We start from the raw sequence: 26525 nt of genomic DNA, 5'->3' as shown, positions 1-26525 counted from the left end.
CTTTTTGCCTCCTCGCTGTCCCTTTTTACCCCTACTATGGGGCAAAAGAGACAGATTACAATGTCTAGAAAAACAGTAAAAATATATATTTCTATAATGATGAATCAACCAAGAATTGAGCCAAACATAGTTCGATAATTGTTTGTTTCATATGTGTTATTTGTTTTGTTGTAGTAGGTTTGATTTTCACAATGTAATTGCTAGAAGTGAAATTGGACCTTTTGGCCCCGCCCTACCCTAATCATGATGATGAAATGGTAATACTAAAATGAATCACAAAATGCTAGATACCAATAACGATGTTTCTCGGAACAAACTCTCAAAAGATTCGTGCAATATGCTTATTTTTCAAAATTAACTTTTACGGTAAAATTTCTCTCATTACAAAAGAAAAAAAATGCACACGAATTACTTTTTTCTTCACATGAATAGCGTGGCTTTAATGTATTTTTTTTTGAAACATGATTGAGATATCAGCATTATTAATAATCTTTTTGAATACAAGCGTGTTACATGGAGGTCATAAAAAGAGGTCATTTATTTACAGCTCGACGGACAGACAATTTCATGTAGATACTTATCCGTGAACCTTACGGTACCGGTAGCTTCGACGCTCTACCACTTGTTTCAAATCGTTAACTAAGCGCGTAGAGCACGTCAGTGAGAATACACTTTCAAGTCCCAACATTGATGTCTTTTTACACATTCGGTAGCTCTCTATAGTGAATATAGATACGGTTGCATGTAATTTTCGGTATGATTGACTTTTAACACGATTCAAACTCGTAGTAGAGCCGCTAAAACCATACATGTGTGGTTACAGCACGTACGCACACCGATACACGCCAATGAATGGGATGCTGCCACCGGCCGATTACCAACAGGGTTACCAAATATATGTTAATTCGTGCATTTATATTTAATTCAGTGGCCAGAGCTATTAAATATAAATGAACGTGCGATCGAACGTAATAATAACACATAATTTTATATGATTAAATAATAAATTAAAATTGGTCGGATAATGAATTATTTGTGCATTATAATGAGTTGAGACAATGTGAAAGTAGCAATCGACGCGTTGATATAACGGCGTGGTATCGGCGGTCGGACACAGCCCTATAAATAAAACAAGGTAGATTATTGCGCACGTAAGTGTGTTTCCCACGGCGTGCAAAACAGGTTCTTAGTCCGGAGATAAGCTGAAACTCACCACGCGGCCGACTAAATTAGTACCTCAGTGACAGTTTCCTGTCTCCTTGTTTTCTATGGCCCAAACTTTAATGCACACCAGTTTTTTTCTATCAGTTATATTGAGTCATCAAACTCACGCTTATCGGAGATTATGTTATGTATAAGTTAATAGCTACAAGAGATTACTTTACCGCTCGATTGGGTTTATCTCCTTTTAATACTTTCTCATAATGCGGATTATAAAGTAGCTCCATCATCTTTTTTTTATAATGTTATGTAAACAAATCCGAAGAGTTTCTGTTTTAAGGCAGTATCATTAGCAGCTAGGTTATTCGCGAAACTGGGTATCAGATAAAAAATTAAAACCAAACATTTTTATAATCAATCTTTAGCCGGGTGTGGGCTTTACGCGTCAAATGAAAACAATAACACGTGTGATGCATCCGAAGCGGTTATTGATTGGCAGGCACGGCGCGGCGGCGCGGCGGGCACGGCGGGCGCGGTGCGGCGGCGTGCGGGTTCAAATCGAGCCGCTCATTCTTTTGTTGCTCTCAATCGTTAATGGATTGTTTATTAATATTGTACCTAATTAGCTCGGAGCGATCTGCGGGGGTACCATGGCGGCTGGCGGTACAATCACGCCGCGCCAGCTCGTGAGATGTTACACGTCATCCCGCTGATACCAATCTCGAACAGTAGTACATTGATTGCACTAATAATTTTAATATTGTTTTACACTTTGGACGCTGTTCGATTAACATTTTGATTAATTAACATTGATAAAAGCTTACGTACTTAGAAATGATTCGTTTATTCGATAAAAAAATATCATAATGTGTCGATGCTTATGAAATCTTTTGTGCGTCCATTAAAATATTTTTTTATTGCTTGAGTGATATTCTCAGTAATGAACAATACATTTAGCACATGGTGTTGTTCGTTGAAGAAATTATTATTTAAGGATCAGCGTCAAGGCACTCAGAGTGCATTTGTCAGAACTGTATTATTGACTGGATTTAATTTTAAAATATTCCACTTTCCCGGATCAAAGTGAGACTCGGTGGACATTACATCAAATTTCACCCAAACCAATTCATCTATTCATACGCTTTCTTCTAACAAACATACAATCATCTTGACAACCATTCGTATTTACTTATAACATATAATTTAATCTCAACATTGCGTATACCATTTAAAAATATAGTTCTCGTATACCGTGTAACGCTAGTGTATCGGGATGGCATTCGTCACAGGCGATTAGATGTCGTCATAGCTTTCAATGGAGCTGAACGTGTACACGTGGCTCTTTCATATGTGTACGCTCTACTTACCTATTATTCAACAATTACAGACGATGGGACATAAACTATATAACATAACTTCTGTTTTAAACCTATGTCATTCTAAACGCTGACACGATATATTGAGAATGTTCCAAACTTTATAGGTAGAGCTCCGTTGTAATCATTTATTTATAAAAAAGGTAGCAAGGGTGGTAAAAGTCTACAGATGAATACGAGTAGACCATACTAAAAAGTTTTACTGCGTATCGTGTGATCATAGGAATTACTATAGACTATATGTTCCAGACACAGAAACCTTCATTATCATTATCATGCTGCTAGAGATAGGCCTCTCCCAAGGTACACCACAGCACCCGGTCTGCTCCTTTATGCTTCCACAAAAACCTTGTGCCCCAAAAAAAATATTTGTATTAATACTTAGCTTAGATTTTTTTTGTAAATTCTCTAATCATTATATACGGCGCGGCGGTGATCTCTGGTCAGTGGGCGAAACATTATATTTGATATTATTAAAATAAACTAAAATGCTCTTTCTTTTTCTCGATATAAGATATATCCTATAACTAAACAAACAAATAAAATACTGTAAATCCTTGATAAAGGTTGATTATATTTATTGTGCTTAGACCGTTATAACTGTGGCATTGATGACTAATTTATTTTCATTATTGTGTTTTTTGCTTTGACATTTAAATATGTTTATGCTTAAATTAACAAATTCGATGAATCATAATGCTAATTAATTAGTATCGTGAGAAAATATCCGTCCGCAGCATTATGTAATGATTAGGCAGTTTGACATATTGTTAGACAAGAAAAGGATAAAAAAACGTTGTCGGTACAACTTTTTATCTAATTATGATCAGCATAAGAATAATCATTCTTATAATCGTCAATATTGATACCAAAAAGTCAGTTGCTGTCTTCTATTTTTTATCCACAGTTTAATTCTATTTTATGTCGCTGTACGACTGAAAATAACCCGTGGCGACATCTCATTAAGCCCGTCAGCATTTGGGCCCGGTTTGAAAAATGTCTCATTTAACCCCGACGGTCCCTTAATAGCCAGTGAAGGGTTAACCGCCACAAATAGTTTGATGCGGAAGTGGGCGACGCTATCGCCACCACGGCTTCTTTTTAATAGTCTTAAATTAGGAAATAGTTTAATTTTTATGTTAAGTTGTGAGAACCGTTGTCAACATATCGAATCGATGGCAAATTGCCGTGAGAATGTTTAAAGTAATAAATTATGTGACCGGAAAGTGTTAAGGATGCTTAGATATAGAATTACAATAAAATACATTTTTAATTCAGGGATTTTAAGTAGTTGGTCCCCTACAAATTTCAGGTCGTAAGTCATCCTCTTCTGTACTTTTATACGGGGCTCTTTGGAGTAAAGCCCCGTCATCTGAATATTGGAGAGGCCTATGTTCATTAGCGGGATATTTAAAAATATATAAAAATATGGTTCAATCGAAATTTTATCACATTCATAACCAAACAATTGATGATAATTTTTTGCTTACAATTACAATGCTTAAATGAATCTTCTACCGTCTATTTACCAAAGGAATATATCGGGATTACGCTGTAGTTAAGATGTTACAATACCCAGTATGGCTTAGAATAAAACTAGGAATATCAGGTTACCCCAAATCAACCATTCAACCGTTACTTCTATGAATAACAACTTAACTGTCAGCGGATATTAAAAACGTTGCACCATCTTCTCATGTAAGTAACTTAATTTTAATAAAGACAACATTATATTTCAGTAACAATTGATACAAAAAAGATTCCCATTGGAAGTCGTCACGCGACCACGCCTCTTCCTATCTGTTGATAAAAAGTTGACAGTTACATTTTTATGACATGATCAGGATCACCCCTTATGTAAACGAACGGTAAATGAAGGGGATCCACAAAAAGATTTAAAGCTATTATTCAAAATACATTAGGTAATATATGGAACGCTAAATGTGCTGTGGCGGTACATATTTTTAATACATATTAGTTCTAATATATATGTGCTTTAAAATATTATAAATTGAATTACGTTCTATAAGTCTTAGTGCCGATATGTCAGTCCATTCGTGCACAGCGGATTTTTTATTTCAATCTCTGTATTTACCTACTCTATAAGTTATTTCCTGACATGACAAAGTCGAAACACTGAACTATATGGTAAGAACGCTGTAGCAAAATATAATAAAAGTCGACGAGAGACGCGTCTACCCATGGTACCTCTAAAATATACCTGTCTATTTACCAGACCACGATGAAGCAAAGACGGGAAAGGTTTTGGCATCCTATCTATTATATGTTCCACTCTAGCTTCACTTCTACCAATGCAATTTTAACTAATGAAGTATCTGTCCCTTCGATGTGCGATGGTTATAGGCTATATATTTGTCCAGAAGTTGTGTATATTTTTTGTATATTATGTTTATTAAAATGCATTCACAAGAATTCCCAAAAAACAAATTGCTAAAATCGACATTGAAATGTACTGACAGTATTTTGTTGACAGTTAGGCCAAATTTTTTACCGATGGACCCCACCCATCTTAATAATGGAAAAAGACTTTCTAGGACCTATTCCATAATAAGTAAATGTTATCCGTTAACCATATTAGACGATTATGGTAAAAAGTGTTCCTATACAATTACTATTTCTTTGGAACCATAGTTGCTTGACATTAAATTGTATTTGGTTGTATTATAACCAACAAATAGCAGCTCAGACGTGATTAAATAAGATCGGGATAAGAATTTTTTTTTGTTGGTAAATTGTAACTAAAACTAGATTTCACTTACTAGATTTTCAATGCTGATTCCCTATACCACTGATGCGGTTTAAACGTAACCGCGTCTTAGTTCCTGCGTTCTTATTAGTCTTTCTTCCGTTAAATTTCGATATCCATATACAGTCAACATATTTATGAAGCTTATAAATTATAATTTGTGTTAACTTGTTTCAGGTAAAGTATTTATATTTTTCCAAGACTCACTTTCACATCATGAAAAGGTAAGTAATACATTTCTTATGAAAGATATCTAATATAAAAAGTTTTATTGGCAACTAATATGCAATATTTTTCATTTAAATTATACCATTAACCTGAAGCAACATAAATTATTAGTAGTTAATAGAAAAAGAATAAAAAATCATCTTGCAAATAAAATACGCAAAAGTGAAAATATGTTAATAAATAAATGTAGAATACATTTAGTATCCATTTAAACCGAATATATAGATACGAGAGATAACGATGGTTAAAATTATTGAATATCATTATGCTACAACAAATGCTTTGGTAATAATATAACATATGGTGGCCTACAACAGTTGGGCAACTGCCTACCTTTTATCGACAGTACTTGCCGATCTTGGCGATGGAAAATAAACTCTTATCCACTTAAATTGGGAAATAGCTTAGCTTTTTTCTATGTCCTTTTTCAATGTAATAGACGTGGTTCCTTACAGACTATGTACTTAACTCACATAAACCGATTCCGAGATATCTGTTAATGTATCAGGAACGGAAGGATACTGCAGCATGTGTCGGAAGGAAACAACCAGGCCAAGGCTCGTCACAGTTTCATTAATTGTCACTGAATTATATTAACTAGTCTTTCCTATCCTTATGTAACGTAATTACACAAGTTGCTCTCAATGGGACATGATTAAATCTATATAGCGGATGCTGCGTCATAACCGAAAAATATTACATTTTTAAACTCGCTGGCTTCATTCCAATATTACTTAACGTCAAACTTTTATGTATTTTAGGTTCCTGAGTGTTTATGGTAATAGTGTTATGTCAGAGTAGGGGCCAAAATCTTTACAATACTTTTTGTTGGTTCCAAACCTTGGCGCTGTAAGTTAAACAATGCATTGATTATAATTTACAAAGAATTATCATAACCTTAATAAATACAAGTTTACGAAACAAGGCCATGAAGTTTTTAATCCATGACGATTATATCATATAGTGAATAAAAACCAAACATACAAAAGAAAGGCTAGCGGATTTTCTCACGAGGTTATTACACTTATAAAATGTTTTATGTAAATTTAGTTTATATAAAGACTTTCGAGCTAGGATTAAAGATATAAGATATTTAGACACGTTTGTCTGAACTGCCACAGTATTAATAATACGATGTATGAGTAAGTTTTCGTGTTTAAAATTCATGGCGTCAGAAAGCTTGTACTTTAAAGAGTTCAATATGATGTAGATATGAACTAGAATCACATTTGAACGGGCAAACCGGTCGGGCGTTCATTCACTGCTGCCGTTGCCGACCCGCGCTCACCTTCCTAATAACCAAGGAAAAAGTACCGCCTCATAATTGATCTCTATTATAGAAAAAAATAACTCTGTGCATACGCCTTAACAATTTGCGCTCTAAGAACCAACACGTGAAATATAATCAGCTACTATCTAATATGAAGTTATGCCTTTTCTAACAAGTACCTTCTGGTATCAAATCCAATTTCTATTTTAGCAGAATATTTTAGACTAAAATAACGTAACGCAAAATAAAACAAACCGAAAAAAGTTTGACGAAATGGTAAGTCTGTGCTGAATGAAATGAATGTTTTCGTTTTTCATTGCAAAGTAAACCGCATAAGTGATTTCGTAAGCAGAGATAAATCGCTGAAGTCCCGGTGAACAGGTGAGAGAAGCTCGGTTTCATCACGTCAGTTATTTTCGACGTTTAAAACTATATTTAAAATCTCATTGGGCGAACTTCTGGTGTTTTGGGAAAACAAAACTGTACGGACGCGTCCTCGTGAAAAATTACCGCGCGCTTTATGATTGATCATTTCTTGAAAATGGATAACGGCTGCGGCGGGCTGTCTGCGTGTTTTGAAACGTAATGTGTTGATTTGTTGAAATCGACCCGCTGAGATATTATGCTAATTTGACACAACGTTTTGTTACTGCTCTTATAAATAAACATCAGTTTATACTTGACACGTTGTATCGCAATGGCTAATTTATTGTTAGATATAAATAAAATCCATTTAAATTGCATTTTATTCTACATATTCATGGCATAAACATAGGAATATATAAAAATTTATGGTTCTTTTTCGATTTATTGATGGTCAAACTATTTTTGTTTTTTACAAAACAAAAAAATATTGTTTTTTTACAAAGCTTTACATTTATTATGTGTTGACTGTGACAAACATGCATTAATATTTTAATTGACGTATATATAAATTCTGTTTGTGAAAGTGAATGCAGTTGCTAATGGCTACCGTAAATAAAATACTGTGTAGGATGTAAGTTATGGTTGTTATCTCCTAAAAAATGCAATGCTTGGAACCGTATACATATTTTATATAATTTTCTTTAAATTACTACATTAACAAGTTATTTAGTTGCCTTCAGATTTGAATTGCACTGAACTCAGCTCAGAGTTTGTCGTAGATTTTGCACTGAAATAATTAAATAGTTCTGGTATGAAAACAGTTAAGCCATTGAATATAAGACACGAACCATTTCAAAGTGAATAATAATAACATCAATATCCGCTTTCGCCAATACGCCATTTAGGTATAGCAATAATCTTACTTATCTAACTAATAATAAATCCGAATGTTTATGAATTTGTATATTTATACGTTCGTTGGAAGTAAAGGCAAGAACTACTGAACGGATTGGGATAAAATTTTGCATAGAGATAGACCATGCTCTGGATCAATATGTAGGCTACTTTTTATCCAGGTAGTTTATTGAATTTGGCATATTTTTTTTCAAATGGATGGCGCTGGCGTCGTCCGTCTTTAAAGAACTTATGTAGCTGGAAAATCGTTTCACGCAGGAGAAGCCGCGAACAACACCTGGTTTTACAATAATTGAAACTTACGAGATTAAAATGTTATATGCCAATGCAAAATGTGTTTGAAAACAGTCATAAGATAATGTAAGCAGCTTCCTTTTAATAACATCTTCCGCGTAATTTAATACAATAATCGCACCCGGCTTCGATCGCGTATCAAATGACGAGGACAAATCGCTCGTGCATAATCGTAAATATGCTTTTTTATCGAGCACTATTCACAGGACGATCCGACTATATCCGGCGAGTGGAGCTACCATATTGTGCGCCAGGTACCGCAAAAACTTTACTTATTATAGCAAAAATAGAGGCCATGTACGAAATAAACGTAGTAACCATAAGCATAGGGTCGAATTTCCTAAGACACATCAGAAGGTTGCAGTTCTAAGGTACCTAAATTTTTAAAAGGGCGCTCTTTTGTGGCTGCAGACAGTGTGGCACCGAAACCTTTTTGTTCGTATAAAATACTTAAAAATTTGAATGAGCTCATCGATAATTTCTGAGAAAATCGGATGCGCACCGCCTGCCGCGTACTACAAAAGTGTACACAAACCGGTGATAACTGCCGTATGCACTTGCAGATTAGAACTATGACATTTTACACCTGACTATCGAAAGGCACTCATGTCGTAAGTACCACGTAAACGTTGAAATACTATTTATATTTGTATATGTCGTAGAGAAAATGTCTGAATAAATATTTAGAACCAAAATCATAATATTATACAAATGGAAAATGTTTTACTTATGGTTTGTTTTGTAAATTCAACACAAAAATAATTCAGCGTATAGTTAGATTTTCTATCAAGTTAAATTACAAAAAACTACAAGTCTACCATACTTTTCTCACAAGAACACGCTAATCACTTTAATAAACCGTATAGACATACATACCTTACTGTATATTTTATGATGAACTCTTAATCTGAATAATTTATAATGATGTCGATACTTAGTGTTTGTTAACAGCTATTATGACACGTACATGAGAGCGGTAGCTGCCACAACGCCTCGTCTGTTTGTCTGCAAGTCTGTATCGACGCGTATTTTATGCTATAAAATATATTAACATTCAAACATGGAGCCCGGAGTAAATGCAACCGTTCATGTCTTGGCTAACGCGTGTTTCGAAACATTCATTAATGGATGATTTTTATCTGCAGTTTATTTTCGAACGTTACAACATAATGTTATGTTTTATGCAAAATGAGCAATATTTAATAACATATAATTTGTTAAACAAGCTAAGGTACATACATTAAGTCAATGTTAAAGTGCTTTTAAAGAAAGTTTTACTGCTTGCATAAAATGTATTATTTTATCATCGAAAGAAATGTTATAGAACATTGGGATGTTCTATAACATTTCTTTCGACTTCGTACTGGGGTACACGCGTTGTAAAAACGAAATGTTACACCGCAATTTTTCCGCTAGATACCGATCAAGAGGCATATCAGTATCATTATGAAGTGGATATATTATCGAGGGACAGTGGTAATTCCATTCACCGATTACTAGATCTTCGCACCTCACCGACCACAGAACGCATCCCATTCACGACTACCAAGTAAATCAACCGAGAACTCTACCACCCTACAAGGTATAATTGGAGGTGTTTCCTCAAACGGAAAACAACTTTCTGCTTTCGATGGTAATACCACTCTCGTGTGCGTTCGTATTGAGTTATGACTTTTTTCTACGTCTATTTCTGAGCTCTAACTTGTAAATGCGTAAAGGTAAATTGTGAACGACGGGCAATTCTAAAATGGACTTTTCTGTGTGGCTTTAGGGTTCTCTTCGGCGTAGTAGTGGAATGGACATACGACGCCGCGTGGACGTATTTGATTTTATGAATGAAGCGCAGCGTCGCTGGCGGAAGCAGAGCCGGCCGTAGTGCGGCTTTCCCGCGGCGGCCGGTTTCATTAATAATTAAAATGCTGCAACTGGCGGAATGGCCGGACGCGGAGATGATTTCTAGCCGTTCTCGGGGCGCAGCTTCTGGTCCGCGCCGTCATGCACGTAGAATAGCTGTGACATGAGTTTATATTTAGAAGCCGTAAAAATTACATCGAACGACAGTGTTCACCCGAACGCTGATAAAATAATGAGTTATGTGTCGGGTAGCAAGCTCGCAACTCATTAAACAGTAGCCGAAGCGAACGGTCATTTAATCTTGTGAGTGGCGCGCCGCGTGGTGCGGTGGCACGGCGGCACGCAGCCACACTCAGGCACACGCAGGTACATGACAGAGCAATAATGTGTAACGGTCGATTTACAAAGTGGATATTCACCGAATCATTACGCAACACGCAAGCGTGCACTGTGCACTGGTGCCCGCTGCCCGCTGTCGCTGCTCGAGCAAGCAAGAAAGCATAATTTATGTTACATACAGTTGAAAAGGGATAAAGTGGTACATTAGAGCGAGAGGATAGAGCATGACAAAGCTACAAAGAGAATGAGATAGATACGGTAGCTAGATACGCGCGTCCGGCAGCCCGCTTCCTGTCGCGGCCGCGGCTCGCGGGGTTAGTGAGCTAATGTCCTGCGAAATTTAATACCCAACGACTATTCGACACTCACATTATCAAGATTAATTGTATTAAGTCATTCACAATTTCACGTCTCAATGAACATAGAACTAAATGGCATCAAGTTACACAAGTTTTTTATTTCTTTTTCCAACCATATACACATTTATTAGGCTAAATTACGCGGGAAATATTTATAATACCTACATATTTACTATAAATTGATATATTATTTATTTTATCAAACTTTCTCTCGGTATACAAGCTACTATTAAAATATTCAATACCTAATATAAAATACTTCAAAAGTTTGTAAAGAAGTTTACAGGTAATATAATTATGACACTAAAAGTCACAATTCTGTTGAAAGACAAATATAAATCTCAATTCTTAGAATTCTTGGAGTTTTCGTGTAATCCTAATGCTACACATCTGTCGACACACTGAACAAAAGCTTAGAGCTCTAACCACAGAGGATTTACCACATCATTATATAGATTATTAAGGATTTAAATTACTAACACATTCTTTATATTCTTTGTACTTCCTAACATAATAAGACAATTCCGTATCACAATTAAGAGAAAAGAAAAAAACTATATCAATATTTAACTATGCATTTGAATACTAATAATAATGTTAAATTCGCCTTACAAAACTCAACTTCAATATCGTTGCATATTCTAGAATAATCTACTCCGGTAAACGCAAGCTTGTGCAAGCTCCGGGTGCCACCCCACCCACTTTCTTCGTAAGATCGATTTTATCTATTAGCGTAACAATTTCCCTTTATACAAAGTTGTTTCCTAGTACCATTTCAATGAATGTTATTGTTTTATCACATTATGTATTATATCAAGTATTTATAATCAATATCTACCGGAATACAAATCAGTATAGCCCCTGTTGTATCAAAGAAAACATCCATAACTTTACAATTTTAATGAAACGTAACGCATGCTATTTTATAAATATCATTTATGTGATTTGCATATTAAAATATCTACCACACAACCTTCATTTATTCGTGTTTCAAGAAATGAACAGTTAACACCGAGTCTCAAAAAAACAATGACTTCGAATAATATTATGAAAATTCTAAAAATAATAGTATTAAGTAGTGGGGGTCTATCACGGTCGGTACAGAGTGACGTCGGTAATTGAGTTGGTCGTCGCAGGCGTACTAGCGGACGTGGTGCGCCCACGCCAGCGCTAATTGTCCTACTCTTTTTGTTTAGTCGTCCGCTGTCTTAACTCGATTACAACAATCAAAGCCTCGCCCTTTGGCCCCAGATCCGGACGGCCGCGTCGCCCCTATGTCTACACTTTATTGTTTATCTTACTTATTTTTCTTTTAACTGTCACTACATAAATATTTTGTAAATAAATTTGGTTACGAGAAGTGAATTATCAATTTTGTTAGGGAAACAATTTTGTGTTTTTCGTAGACTTTTCTTCTTGATCTAATTAAAACGATTTTACCATTATTTTAATAATTTCGTAATTGATATTTAAAGAAATAAAGTGTGGTCTACAAAAATATGAATGTAACAAGTAATATCGCGATACAGATAAACAAACAAACTTGCAACAAAGGGCGAGTGAGATCACCGGGCCCATGTCAATTTACTCTCAGTTCATGTATAAACAATGATTTACATAGACAAACAAGACATCTTTGTTGTATCACAAAAAGTACAAAAAGCATCACCAAATATTTTCACTAAAAGCCAGGCGTCGACTAGCTAACAAAATGTTTGTTCACGTTTCTACTCAATTAAACGCAGCATTTCATTCATGCTTAATTATTTCGGCCACTTTGCTACACCAATGTATACTTATGTGCAATATAAATAAAACTCATTATAGTTTGATACGTCAACTTGTCATACCACATTGTCGCTTCGAGCCTCTCATTTATGAATGAACTCACAGATCGAGCGACTTCCGGCTAACTGTTGAGATAGTACGAGTCTCTTCCTGGTTCCTGCTATGGTATCTTTAATTACAACGCCAGCATAAATAGACCCCGGCTCGGAGGAAATGCTTTCACAAAACTATTTCTTATAACATGCGACATAGGGTACACATGTCTCGGACCGTTTGCATCGATCGGAGTCCATCTCAGCTTTATCGAGATCGTTCGAATTATGAATAAAGATATTTTAAAAGTGACCAAGCGGTTTGAGCTGTTGACATATTTTAAACCTTAATATAAATTAATAAAGAATATTATTGAACATGTTCATCTCGAGCGATGGTTGCCTACATCCTGTGGAGCTTGTTTTTCCCCGTCTCTTTCCCGGCGTTTCACCGTTACGCAATGTATAGATATAGTAAATAATTAGCGGAAGGCGAGATTCTTGTGACTTATGGAGATGTTGCACGTCTAGTTTTTCAGCCGTTTCCTACTCTCCAGCTAACAGTATATCCGTGGCCTACGGCAAGCCCTCCATGTCTGCTCGAGATAAAAAAAAGTTTCATCCTATAGGGACATCGGAGACGGACTGATAGTTGTACCTTTGAATATTTATTTAAATTTCTGCTATAGTTTTAATGTAACATGTTTCCGTTTTCTCAAACCGATGACAACTTTGTGACAAGAAATAGCTTGAAAGTTTTTACCTCTCATCAGGGGAATTAACAATTCTGCCGTACTCAAGTTCAATCACTGAACAATTCTTCCGTTTACAAAGTTCCATTGCAATTTTCCTTCGGGGTAATTTCCTCATCAATTGTTGATCAGAAAAAGTTTATTGCCATGCCAATTTGCCCCTAAAGTGGAGCCAGTCGATAGATGGGCATGGTCAACATTACTGCGGATTTTATTGCCAATCCAGCCGAGAACGTGAGTTCACGTCCTGCGGTTTTTATTCACTCAACTTACAGCTAATTGCACATATAACTTTTACCAAATTGCGCAAATCAGTTCTCATCGTCAGTAATTTTTTTTTTCCTAACTGATTTGAACACCCGATAACAGGCTCCCGTCGATCCAATATGATTCGAGTTTCATTGACCACAGCTCGATTCAACAACATGATCGAAAATCAAAACTGACATGAAACTTTCTCGATTGTATCTCACCTTTTTCATCGGTATCTTTTTCTCACGCGGTACGAGTAAAATGAATTCTATCATTTTGAATAATTAAGTCATGTAACTCATTGAAATGACGTCCGCGATTCATCATAGCTATGGTTTTTTTATACACGTGCGCCGAATTTGTAGTTGGGCCAACTTGTGCCAAAATTAAGTCCCACATTCACTGTTAATCTGCATGATGTGTCATGACCGTTCATCAACCTAATGGAGGTTTGTTCATTGAGGGCACCGAGAGCAAAGCACGGCGGTACGGATGGCGAGCGGAGAGGTGGGGGGAGCGCCGGCGACTGTTCTCACGGCGGCGCCAACCACGTCCGATCGTAAGTGTTGCAACGCGCTTGTCGCCGGCGACCGGTCGTGCTGACCTCACAAATCGGACCTCGATTAGAAAAGAATAACGAACGTATTTAATGGAAAGCATATGGTAATTATTGCGGCCTAAAACTTACACAGATCATCAGCCTGATAGTAATAAAACATGACAGCGAACTGATTATTATTCCTGTTTATATGTATATCTTCGAACGTTGATTATTATTCTATGAGGGCATTAACCTGTCCGTATCATCATTTGTGTCAATATTTACAACGGTCAGATGAGCTTACCTGGTGATTAACTAAAGCAGTTGTCGGGATAGCCAATAGATTCTCGTACAATTGGAGATATCGAGTTATAGTGCCTCCGTCTCTGCAATGTATACAATATGTCACAATTACAAACTATCGTTCTTCACATATGGTCTAATAATATAAACTAAATTCAGTGACAATGGAAGGTTGCTGGTGCTTATAGCTCAGGTTTTCCTTTTAAATCACCAGCCACACGATTATATGGCCACTACTAGTACAATAAGTAAGAACAAGCCATTATTTGTTACATTTTTCTATGTACTTTGATACTAATAATAAATAAATAAGTAAATAAATCTCTTAAATTTCTTTCTTATACATTTCGATTCAATTTAATGTTATTCAATGTTACGTAACTACGTATCTCATCTAATAATATCCACAAACATTTCAATACCTATTGCATACATTTTCAACCTCAAAGAATTAAATTCACAATAAAGATGTTGTAACGTCGAGTCGAGCTAATTAATAACCAATTTTATGCGTGTCGATGCATCGGCAGCCGATGTCGGCGATGCTATCTGTACCTAACTCAAGATGCTATCGCGATGCCTTCGTTCCACCGACAGCCTCCCTATCTCACCATCTCTAATCAGTAGCCTAATTGTCGCTCCCTAGACATTTATGTCACTGTCGAATGAATTTTGCTCTTCGCTGAATATATATACTATTTCAAGTGACATTAATTAGCGCTTAAAGTAAACAGATTCAAAATGCACGTAACAAATAGCCCCATTTTTCTGTAACGCTTTAAGGTAGAAAATGTAAATAATCCAAACGACAAACATGTCGATTGGTTGGGAATACGATGTCTAAAGTTTAATTTAAATAAAACTATACTAGAGAACATTAATTAGGAAATACTCGATACCTTTAGACAAAAATCTGTCCTAATTACGTTGAATAGTTGCTTTTACCGACATTTACCTTAAAATTGTTTGGAATAATAATAAGCGTATAAAACCAATGAATTATAGTACGGTGATAAGGCATTGAAACGGTAACGGATATAAAGCAATGAAGACATCCGTTTAACACTCGCCAGTCGCCAGTGATTGCCACGCAAACTGTTCGCCGCGTCCGCCTCTATTATTTCTGCTTGTACTAATTTTTGCGAACGATTTTACCCGCTTAAAATCTCATTATACTAAATGCATGTACATTCAAATAATTCTGTATTATAATGAACAGACCAAGACACAGTTTTAGGTAAACAAAATTTTATATTTTTGGGATTTGAAAATAACCTTATTTTGGATATTTATATCCGTCTTGATAACACTTATGAATCGAAGTTTAAGAAATTTGGGTATTTAGATACAACAAATGGACAGAAATCATTTTATATATTTCAAATGATGACTAATAAGCAAATTTTTATATAAATGTCATAAAAACTAATGCAAAATTAAGCACATCCTATCAAGAACAGGTTGCATTGAAAAAAATACCACTTGCTGTATTTTATGTATCGGTTCTCCGTTTCCGCTGTATCACGCCATAAGTAATGCGTGTTTTTTGTAATAAACCTTTTTGTATTGAAACTAGTTTGATGTCTGCACTACTGAAGATCTACTCTACAGTCTCTAGTAATACTTCATTAAATTTATTGAGCACAATATTTCGATTTATCACAATTCTATGCTGCCTACAAATCACCCCATTCTATTCTTTAGGTTCTAACGCACTTTGACTGGGAAGCTGATTTCAACCAGAGTTTAATGAAATCTGAAAATGAAATGAAATGAACCTAGGTACACTTCATTTAATTTTTTTCACTCAATTAATATTTTTTTCCTCATTAACGTGCGTTTTTATGAGAGGTATCAAACATCACAATGGATTGATCATGAAACTAAAATAAAAATAGTAAATATTTAATCCATTGTGCTTATCTGCTTATAGCCGAAGAAAGCTTATGCGATTACACTCATTAGATAACAAACATATTATACATAAACTTGCATTGCAATAAACATTGATTCTAACAATATTTGTACTGAAATAACACTTAATATCTAGGTAGTTCAGAAAATACATAAAATAGGGTGTAAAAGATTTTTTACGAAATCTAGTTACCTATTCTTAAAACTAACAAAAAAAAGTAAAATAATATACTCACAATTTTCAATGAATTTAACTAAAAGAACGAAATTCTTTTTTGCCATGTAACTATCGTTCATTTTGAAATGTAAGCAGATAACATTGAACAATGGTTTTTCCACCACAACAAAATCCGTAAAATACAAGGAATGTGGACTTTGAGTCATCGTGTTTCATCATTTTGTTTCTTTTTGTGGATCTTTGTCACAATCCGCCTTGTTGTCTCTGCAAACACTAATAATATTTTGTCGAAAGACAAGCCATTTACTAGGTCCAAGTGTCAGGTTAGTGATTTAAAAAAATATTTTAATATTTTTGCAAGTATGATCACAAACAATACAATATACTAAAATATTCTCCGAAATTGGTACTGAAACAATAGGCATACTTTCTTTCAACTCATTAGGAATACTAGGAAGTCATAACTCATTTGTACCAATTTGTGTTCGAGTAAATGGTAACGTAAATAAAACATGAGCCACAAAAGAGACGCTATATCGCAAAATATAAAAGCTAGAAAGAGACAAGGCGATTCATTCATAGATTTAAAATATAGAAAGTAAACAGCCTCACGTTTACTCAGTGAACTTTAAGCTCAATGAAGGAATAGCAGGTACTAAGTATATCAGGATTCCAAGAAAGGGTTAGTTTTTTAGTATGAAAAATAATCCCCAAAATGTTCCTAAAACTTAAACAAATTACTTCTTATATTCATCAAAATAATTTTATATTTGTTTAAAGCTACTTAATCGTACTAGACGTATAGAATACAGGATATTACTATATTACATGAGAGTGTTAGTGAATTAAGAAAATATTTTATAAATTATTCAAATTTCTATTCAAATGCAACTTCGTATTAATTTCGATTTAAGGTATTACAGTATGAGAAATTAACAACAGCAAAAGATATTGAATTATCCTAAATTTTATACGGCTTACAGAATGGTGCGAACCAAACAAAAATAGATGAAGTATTATAAAAACGTCGTAAAGGTGTTGGAACATGTTCCGTTGACAAAGGCCATGTTGACATTATCGAAAGCAAGCTCAAACAGAGTCGATAGGCCGTCGCTCGTGCTTACAACTTGTTTATTTCCAAAAGTAAATGAACTTTTGAAAGATTTCCTCGAATATTATGAGAAATATTTTTATTTATACCGGATAGTGAGACGTTTTTAGTGAACGTCAATATAAGAATTTTATTAAAAACATCAGACAGCTCTGTGTTTGGATGCACTGAACAAAAATTTATATTAATCAACAAAGTATTGTATACCTGCCTCATATTACTTTTATATATTTTTATTGATTCCATCAAAATCTTAAATTGTTACCGAAGGTGCATCGATTTTTTTGGTCGGTTGATACGTCCATATAATATTCATCGTCGTCGTGTAGGTAGTAAAAAAGTTTAAATATAAATGGATATGAAATAAATCAAATGGGATAAATAGACACGAAGTTGCCGCTATGAAAAAAATAAGCAATTAAAAATATGCTATACGAAGACTTTCATCACTTTAGACTTTGTAGTGCGTGCTATAAAGATCCTAATAATCACTCATTTGTTACATTGACACACAAACTATATAAAAGTTAATGCAATAAAAACATATAACATTTTTGAGCACTAAAAGTTAAAATCGTCATATGTATGTTATGTACATAGTATGAAATCCAGTATATTTTTCATACATCAAGTATCAACATGGCCATAAAATGTGCATTTGACGTACATAAATCCAATAATGAAGTTTTGCAGGAAATCATGTACACGCTTATATCTAAATTGGCTTTTCAATGACGGAAGTCGTAATTTCATTTAAATAATATCACACGCTTCTAGTATCACCACCGGTGACAATTATAAAGAGTGGTCCATTCATTAATTTCATTTAACGGTGTTTTCATACAAATTAATTTTGAACTGGCTGTTTAAATAAATCGATTTACTAAAATTAGTTATGTAATTTACAAAACGCAGGAAATGCACATTTAGTTTATGCTTTTATACTTTTTACTCGAATCAATGTAGATCAAACTTTCCATTCATGCTGAATGCATCGGGTATTGGTTAATATCCTGCACGCTCGCAAGGGCGACGCGGAGGTTGGAGGTTGTGCGCTGATCTGCGCGGCGGCGGTGTAACGTGGCGAAGCATCGAGCGATGTTCGCGCGATATGAGCAGTCGCGACTCGCGGCGGACTCGCGGCTTGTCGCCGCGACATCGAAGAGGCTTCCGTTCCCGCGACCGACTCCGTGGGAACCGCTTTATTTTCGTATTTAAATTCGACCCTCATTAAACTGGTTTGGTTCAAAATTCGCTGCCTTCTTTCGACGCCTTTTACTCAACTTTTTATGGTTCCGCTCGACATTTACTGTTGATTTTTTTTAAGTCTAGACCGCGACGGCGAGTAATGGCACAATGAGGTTCACATTGAGCACAATGAGTTCCGTGGCCCTGTACAATTCTAAGAGAAATAATAAATCGATATGTAAAATTATCTCTGCGTTTAAGTTTTGTATTGTTACATAGTTTATGCTAATATTCTCATTTCTGTTGATTCTTCAGGAATTAAATAAAGACTACGGAATACATATGACGTCATACATCCGACGACATACGAATCCTTAATAAGCTGTGTTGATAAGTTTAATATCGGCTAGATAATGTTTAGAGTTGATGTTAATTTAATTTGGGCAATATAAATTAATGGATGGAGAAAGAACCAGTTCTCATCGGTGGTTGTTGGGAAAACGGAACGAATCGTTCAACCATTACGTTTAATTAAATATAAGACGAATTATATTTTCAATATTGTTACGTGTCATTTTTTTTCTTTACATACCACAAATATATTTTATTTTGTCTTATATGTTAATTAAGCCCGAAGTCCAGAACGAGCAAATTAATTAATAAACAATTAAATAAAACTTAACAAACATCTATGCTAACGGAAATATGGAGGTTCATTAATCATGTCTACTATTATTTTAGATTTATAGCAACACGGTTGACCGAGTCTTAGGTCGCTTAATGAAGTATGTCGGTTATTCAGAAGATTTTTTTGTACATATTAGTTTTTGCCCGCAACTGCACTTACTCGTGAGCCCTGGATTAGATATTTCAAAGTCAATAATTTACTCCCTAAGGTCATATTATAAAATAATGCCTAAGCATTTTTTACACACAAAAATCATTCATTTTTAGATTTCAGATTTGAAGCTTTATAAAATTACTGTTCCAAAGATAATTCCAATCATTATTTTAGCGTTGATTTGTTTGTTAATGATCGCTACACACACCATCGTACATTAATTTCTATTATACATATAAAGAGGTACAGTACAGAATACATAGTATTAGGTAGAGGCAAAAAAATATAGAGACAATATAATTATTCCAATTGCTTAAACACGAAATTTTTATCGTACATGAGCATCATTCAATACTGTTAATACGATATCAGGGGATTATTCTTGTCCTGAAATGGCACACACTTCCCCACGGTGTCAATTTACACCGGATGGTGTTTACCCCCGAACCGAGGCTTAAAAACCTCACTCACTCATTCAAATAAAATCGTACCTTAAATGTTTGCATAGTGCTCTTAAACTCGTTTACACATTGAGTGGATTCAACGTTTTGTAGGTGAGTGCAGGCTTTTCGTTCAACTTTAAGTTTTATTGTCACCACATAGAGTTTATTTTTGTTAGAGAAAGTCAAGTCGGATACCGGAAGGACGCATAGCTACCTGTTGATAATTTTCATTGTAAGCGGGGATCGTGCACAATACTATGTTGCTAGTGTTAGAAGCTTTTAAAAGCATTCCATAGATGAGTAACAGTCAAGTAGTTTTATCTTTTGCAATGGATAAGTTAGTTATTGCATGTTTTACGGGCAACATTGTAATCAAAATTCTATAGTTGACCTAAAAATACTTCTGTTAATGTTTCTTAAAGTGTAATAAAGCGATATGTTTAAGCAAATGTTTATCTATATTTAGATCATTTTCATTTTCAGCTACAATTTATTTTAGAAAAACTGAAAGTCAGCATTCTAGTATGCGAAAAGAACATCATAAGCTTAAATATTTCCACTCCTTCTTCTTGCTTCACCGCATATTATAATATAACTAATGCTTAGCGAACACATTCAACCGTTTGGCAGCGGCATCGGGCTTTGAATGTCCAACTCTTACAATGATTTTGAATTAGCGTCCACTCAATTCATATTTATATCCTCCATTTTTCATGCGCAACGAGCTGCGCATACGCAAATGCAAGCCATTAATAAATTACAGAAACACACATTTATATGTTGATCTTTACGTCACCACATACGGTGCCGACATTCAAGTGTGTACACTTCCTCCATGTCGGTGTGTGCATGCGTATGAGTGCCCGAGGGTGTGTGCGCGCACCGGCCGGGGGGAAGGTGGCGGGAGAAGAGGGGGGAGGTAACTTCCCGCGTAGCACCTGGCGCTCAGAGGTTACATCGACGAGATACTATTGATTTGTGGCAAGATGCAGTTGCTCTTCACTGATTTACCTTTTGTTCATTTGCCTCTTCTTTGGGTATTTTTCGTTGCCCCTTTACGTCAAGCTGAATGACTGGAGTTAATATAGAATTGTTAAATAAGCATGTTGTGGATCTCTACACATTTATAACCATAACTGAAAAATATAATAATATGGAACGTTTGAAATAAAATACAATACAATACTGCTATAATAAAACTCGTTATTAAACGCACGTAGTTTGCACCTGCAAATGGTTCTAAAGCCATAGTTCTCATAATACGACTAATAATACATATTTTGTGCTCGCTGCTGATGTTACACGTAATGAACTTTTTTACCTAATCTCTAACGAAAAGAAAAAATATATCGTTTAAAACAACTAAGTGAACATCCATTATGGCAATGCCACATCCTCTATTTGTCTTTAGTGAAAGGCCATAGTTACGTTCTTCTTTTTGTTTAAACACAACTTAAAAGCGAAATACAACATTTAAATATTGTGTAGCCTTCAATGTTTGCGATAACTACAGAAAGATTAATATCTGAGTGCTCTTAGATACAAACATCATTCCTAAAACAATGTTTAGTAACTACAGCTTCTTCTGTGTAATACACAGTCGATATCCATTTTATATTTTAAGGCGACCTCCGTAGGTTTAGGTTATATGATTTTTATTAGACGAATGATAGAGTATAACAGAACGTTTTAGGTTAACTTTTATAGAATTTTATTGGTAACTCTGATATGGTGTTTCATAAAAAAATAATTTCTTGCGATTTCTGTTTCTACGTCTTCACTAAACCATAATCAATATCGTTTCATAAAATCATCTTTCTATGTATCTAGTACATTTTATTTTCGGCTATATTTTATATGCAGTGCCAGTCGCGTTCCACATTCTCACTTAAATTGATGTCAAAATCTTTTATCACAAATTTTAACGAAAATATGAATTGGCCTCTATTAGCTACTAAGAATATAGATTTATATTAGTGTAAATATTTTTTAGAACCATTTTAGTATTAGTCCTATATTACCCAAACCCAACAAACTACATCTTTAAACTAGCGAAAATCGTTACGACACCTATGTGTCCTCGAATACCAATCCCTTATCTTCATTCAAAGAAATAATGACATGTACTAACATTGTCGTGACATCTTTGGTGCCTTTGATGGATTTTGAAGTGGATATGTTTGCTCGTGACAAAGGTCCACGTGCTCGACCCGTCCAAACATTGACACGGGCCGTCTGTCGCCGCGCCTATCCGATAACAATGCTGTATCTCCAAGTTGGTACTGCAGCCACACCCAGACGCTATTACTACGAGCTCCATTTGATTCGTTATGAAGCAGACTCAATGAATTGTTGATGCCTTTTGGGCCAGATAGAGTTTTTCGGCGGAAGGTAATGCCTATTAATAAGAGATTTCGCAAAATATTGAATTGAAACAAAAAAGTATACGGGTTTCTTCAGTCAGTAATTACGCGTGTTACTCATACTGTGTAGCAACGTAGGTATCAATGGTTCATTTTTCGCAACACTAAATGCCCTGTTGACTCTCCTCATTTCCTTTGGCCGTGCAGTGTTATTACCTTAACGGGTTGTCACATACGTGTGGGTGTATTTTCTTAATTCGTAGTAAGCCTACTTATTTTACGGAAACATAAAATATGGTTGGGACATTAGCTTCAAATTTTGCAATCCTTGTTATAATGCAGAGTCGATCAAATGACTAACGATGTCTAGGGCCCTAGCAAATCTATGAATGAAGATGATGATTCTTAATGATGGTACAAAAACCGAGGCCCTTTTAAAATACTCCCGACGGATCCACGGAGCGCAATATTTACTACGCCACCCGTCCCTTTCACTTCCTCTACGGCGACAACCTGCGCCGAAGAGAGACTCCGTTACGCAAACCCGCTCGCCAGACAAGGACAGCGGATTCATTCATAACCGAGTCCGCCATCCGGTCGCCGCTCCGGCCGCTCCGACCGCTCATTACATCTCCTTCTAACGCGCAATCTCGGCGCGAGAGTGAGCAGGTGGCACCGGATGCCCGCCGACGCGCCGAGCTTTGATCGGAAGCTCTTAAAAAAATTTCCTCCTGTACCGCCTCGCCTCGGGATAAATCTCATTGAGTGATCCGTTCATACAGTACAACCGCGACGTCGTTTGGTCACCTATCATAACTACACGTGCGCCGTTGTGATGCAGAATTAGGTAGTTTAATGAGGGGACAGTCGCAATTGGTGATTTTGGTAAGCTTGCTGGGAGTGAGACATAACGAGCTTCGCCCCTCCGCGCGGCGCCCATTCAGCGTGGAGTAGTCGCGCGCCGGCCGCAGCGACGCACGCGCGCGCCCTCTCAGCCTGCCGCTCGCCTGGATGGACCTTATAATTTCAAATGACCGGTTCGGAACACGAACGCTCGCGATCCACCTGTGCTCACGCAGTGTTTAACCACAAGTGATTTCTCTAATTGGTGCTTTTGAGTGAGTGACGCCGGGAATGTCCCAGAAGTCGAGCTGGACAAGTTTACAATGGCCCAAATTGCATTAAATGGGTAATTGGTGCACGTCATTGGATAATGGATTCGGCTCATATACCTATTACATTTATCTGTCCTCATAACGAGCGTGGGCCGTTGGTGAATTTCACACTTAGACCCCGTCCCGACTCTTTGTTTGATGCCGTTCCATTTAAATATTTAAATTCTTCAAAGCGTTCCCTGTCCTCATGAGATGAATACAAAGCTGTACTTTATAGCATTTATTGTTTGAGAGCCTATAATTTAATGCATGTTTGTGTTTTATTTGTATTTATTTGTCATTACCGAATACGAGGCCCAAGTGAGAGCAAAAACAAACGTCATTTTGATAAGTTTAATGCTAATTATTTATTTGTGTTAAAAGCAAAAAAGTTAAAAGCAGTGCCCTGTGTATTGAATTCATAGTAAACGTGTCTTCAAACACAATTAAAATGTCTTAAGGCGTAATGAATGAGACGTGACAATCAAATGATATACCTTTTGAAGGTTAATATGCGAAATTATTGATTGTTACGCAATAATTCATACAATTTATAAATAGTAACGCAACCATGTAAACATTGGTCTAGTTATAAGAAAACAAATGTAACATAGTATCATCGATCATTGATACAGAATTGGTATTGTTGGCCGGTTCTTACACGCATAAAGCTAATTGCAGCCAACTCGTCTACTGTCGGCACTTTTTGAGTAAACTCATTGAAGGAGCAATGCAGTTGATTTGTTTTAATTTGTTTAGTTTTTCTCCGAGCCAGTGTGCCAGATAGTGAATTCCTCAAGGTGTTTTCTCCGTCGTCAGCGGCAGGTACTAGCTGTTATCAGACGAACGCTTGTCGTTCCACCGCGACCGTGGGAATGAAAAAAGCGTGTTGAACAATAGCTTAGAGATAAGAACTTCGTCAGAACCCATTTGGGGTACCCTTAAGTAATTATAGTTTTCATTTGTGTTCGGTTTTCGCCATCGATGTAACGAAGTAAACAATGTTGCTTTGTTTTATTACGTTGTTTTGATTATGGTATTTTGATGTATTTGTGAAACTCATTTGCATAATCATTTCAGCAGATTATTGTTGCACAGGGTAATTTTATTTATTATATATTTTCAACGGATATTATAATACCCAAACAAGATAATAAGTTTAATTTATATATGAATATAATTGAGAATCAAATCAATATAAGATTATAATCTAGTACATAACATTGGTTTTTCCCAAACTACGTGATGATATTTCAGAAACTAATTATGCACGTACCCCAATTAGAAATTCGGCAGTCATTCTCCCTATAATGGTTAAAAAAATCGATAAAGTAAGCTTCGTTTTGTAATAGACATATTTGAGACTGAAAACTTATAACTAAGTTTTTCCATAACAATACCAGTGCTAACTAACCAACATCGAGTTATATGTAGATACAAGCAACCCCCTCACTGTAACGGATACAGGTGTTTACGAAGCGCCCCCTTTAAGTTATTTATTTAATAGCAGAGAAATATTTTCGGCACCGCCAATTTTACAAATAAAACGATATGCACGTGGACTGGCTTATTGTTCTTTTGAATTATGCGTAGGCCATGTTTCATCTTATTTGATGTCGCGTCCCGTAAAACGCTGTATCTTTTAGAAAATGATTTAAATGGCATACTATATTTACCCTAAAACTCTACCCTTCGCTGGGTTAAACTGCAAAAATCAAAGGGGTACAATAGAAAAGATAGGCGCGTGGTTGATGACAGAATCTATATTTGGTTTTGAAAATATAATGGAGAAAAACTACATAGAATAGCGGTAAGGTGCTTAAGGACAATTATGTCAAAGAGAATTATCACATAGGATATACTGAAAAATATTGTTTTCGATGTATTTATTAGTAAAGTTTTCGAGCCAAGAGTTCTATAAAGCCTACCATATACCTTTGAGACCCACTTTACAACTTATTAAATTATCTTCAGAATCAAAATATTCAACTCTATGCAAAATTAACTCTCACCTAACGAAGGTTCAATTGTTTATTTTCAATTTTCTTTCTCTCAATATTTAGTATAAAGATAATACAATTTTGTTAAGGAATTAGAATAATAGTTGCCTTCCATGACACTTCAACAAAATATAGGAAGTTAATAATGTTTTAAAATATACATCGACAAATTACTAAGGTTAGTTGTTAAGGAATTTCACATTGAATGCAAGTGTTCCGTTTTTTTTTAAATTTTATACCTATTATTTTTGCAGTGTCATTGCGATATACTTCAAAACGATGTAGGCGTTGCACCAAATCATATACCAATAGTTTATTTTAGTACGGGTTCATAGAAACACAGTTTGTTGCTGAAAGTAAACATTTTCATGTTCCTAGAGTCACGCTCTTAGCTCGGTTGCCAGTATTGCTCAACTACTCAAACATACACTCATATTGTACCTTATTTCAACCTTTATATATGTAGTACATGATTCATTTTTGTATGTCTCGAGGAAAACTGACATCGCTTTAAAGCTGAAAACTCTTAGTTACAAAATTTCATGCGATATAATTTGTTTTAAATTAACATTGATGTTTCAAAACAATAATTTTTCAGAATTTAATTCGGTTTGAATGACAATAATTACAATACAAGCGTTTATAAAACAATAGCCCTTATTATTGCCAATCATAAACCTCAGTTAATATTTTTTTGCGTCTGCTGCGAAACCATAATTCCCTAGCTAATTTTAAA

The 26525-nt window shown here is 35.4% G+C and overlaps 1 protein-coding gene across 3 annotated transcripts in view; it reads left to right on the top strand.

Annotated features, from left to right (window-relative positions):
- The window catches only part of LOC115443427 (ETS-like protein pointed), a 135821-nt gene that overhangs the window by 52447 nt on the left and 56849 nt on the right, over positions 1-26525 (top strand). Inside the window, exon 1 of one of the 3 annotated variants that reach the window (XM_030168821.2) lies at positions 23433-23824. The exons of the other annotated variants lie outside the window; for them this stretch is intronic. The gene's annotated coding sequence lies outside the window, so the exon portion shown is untranslated. Of the gene's footprint in view, positions 1-23432; positions 23825-26525 lie in introns of those variants that run through there. 3 annotated transcript variants of the gene reach the window in all.

Source organism: Manduca sexta, chromosome 13 (assembly GCF_014839805.1).
Source record: "Manduca sexta isolate Smith_Timp_Sample1 chromosome 13, JHU_Msex_v1.0, whole genome shotgun sequence".
In the NCBI taxonomy this organism is placed as follows: Eukaryota; Metazoa; Arthropoda; class Insecta; order Lepidoptera; family Sphingidae; genus Manduca; species Manduca sexta.
Note: the sequence above shows the minus strand (reverse complement) of the source record. Positions and strands in the feature narration are given on the sequence as shown.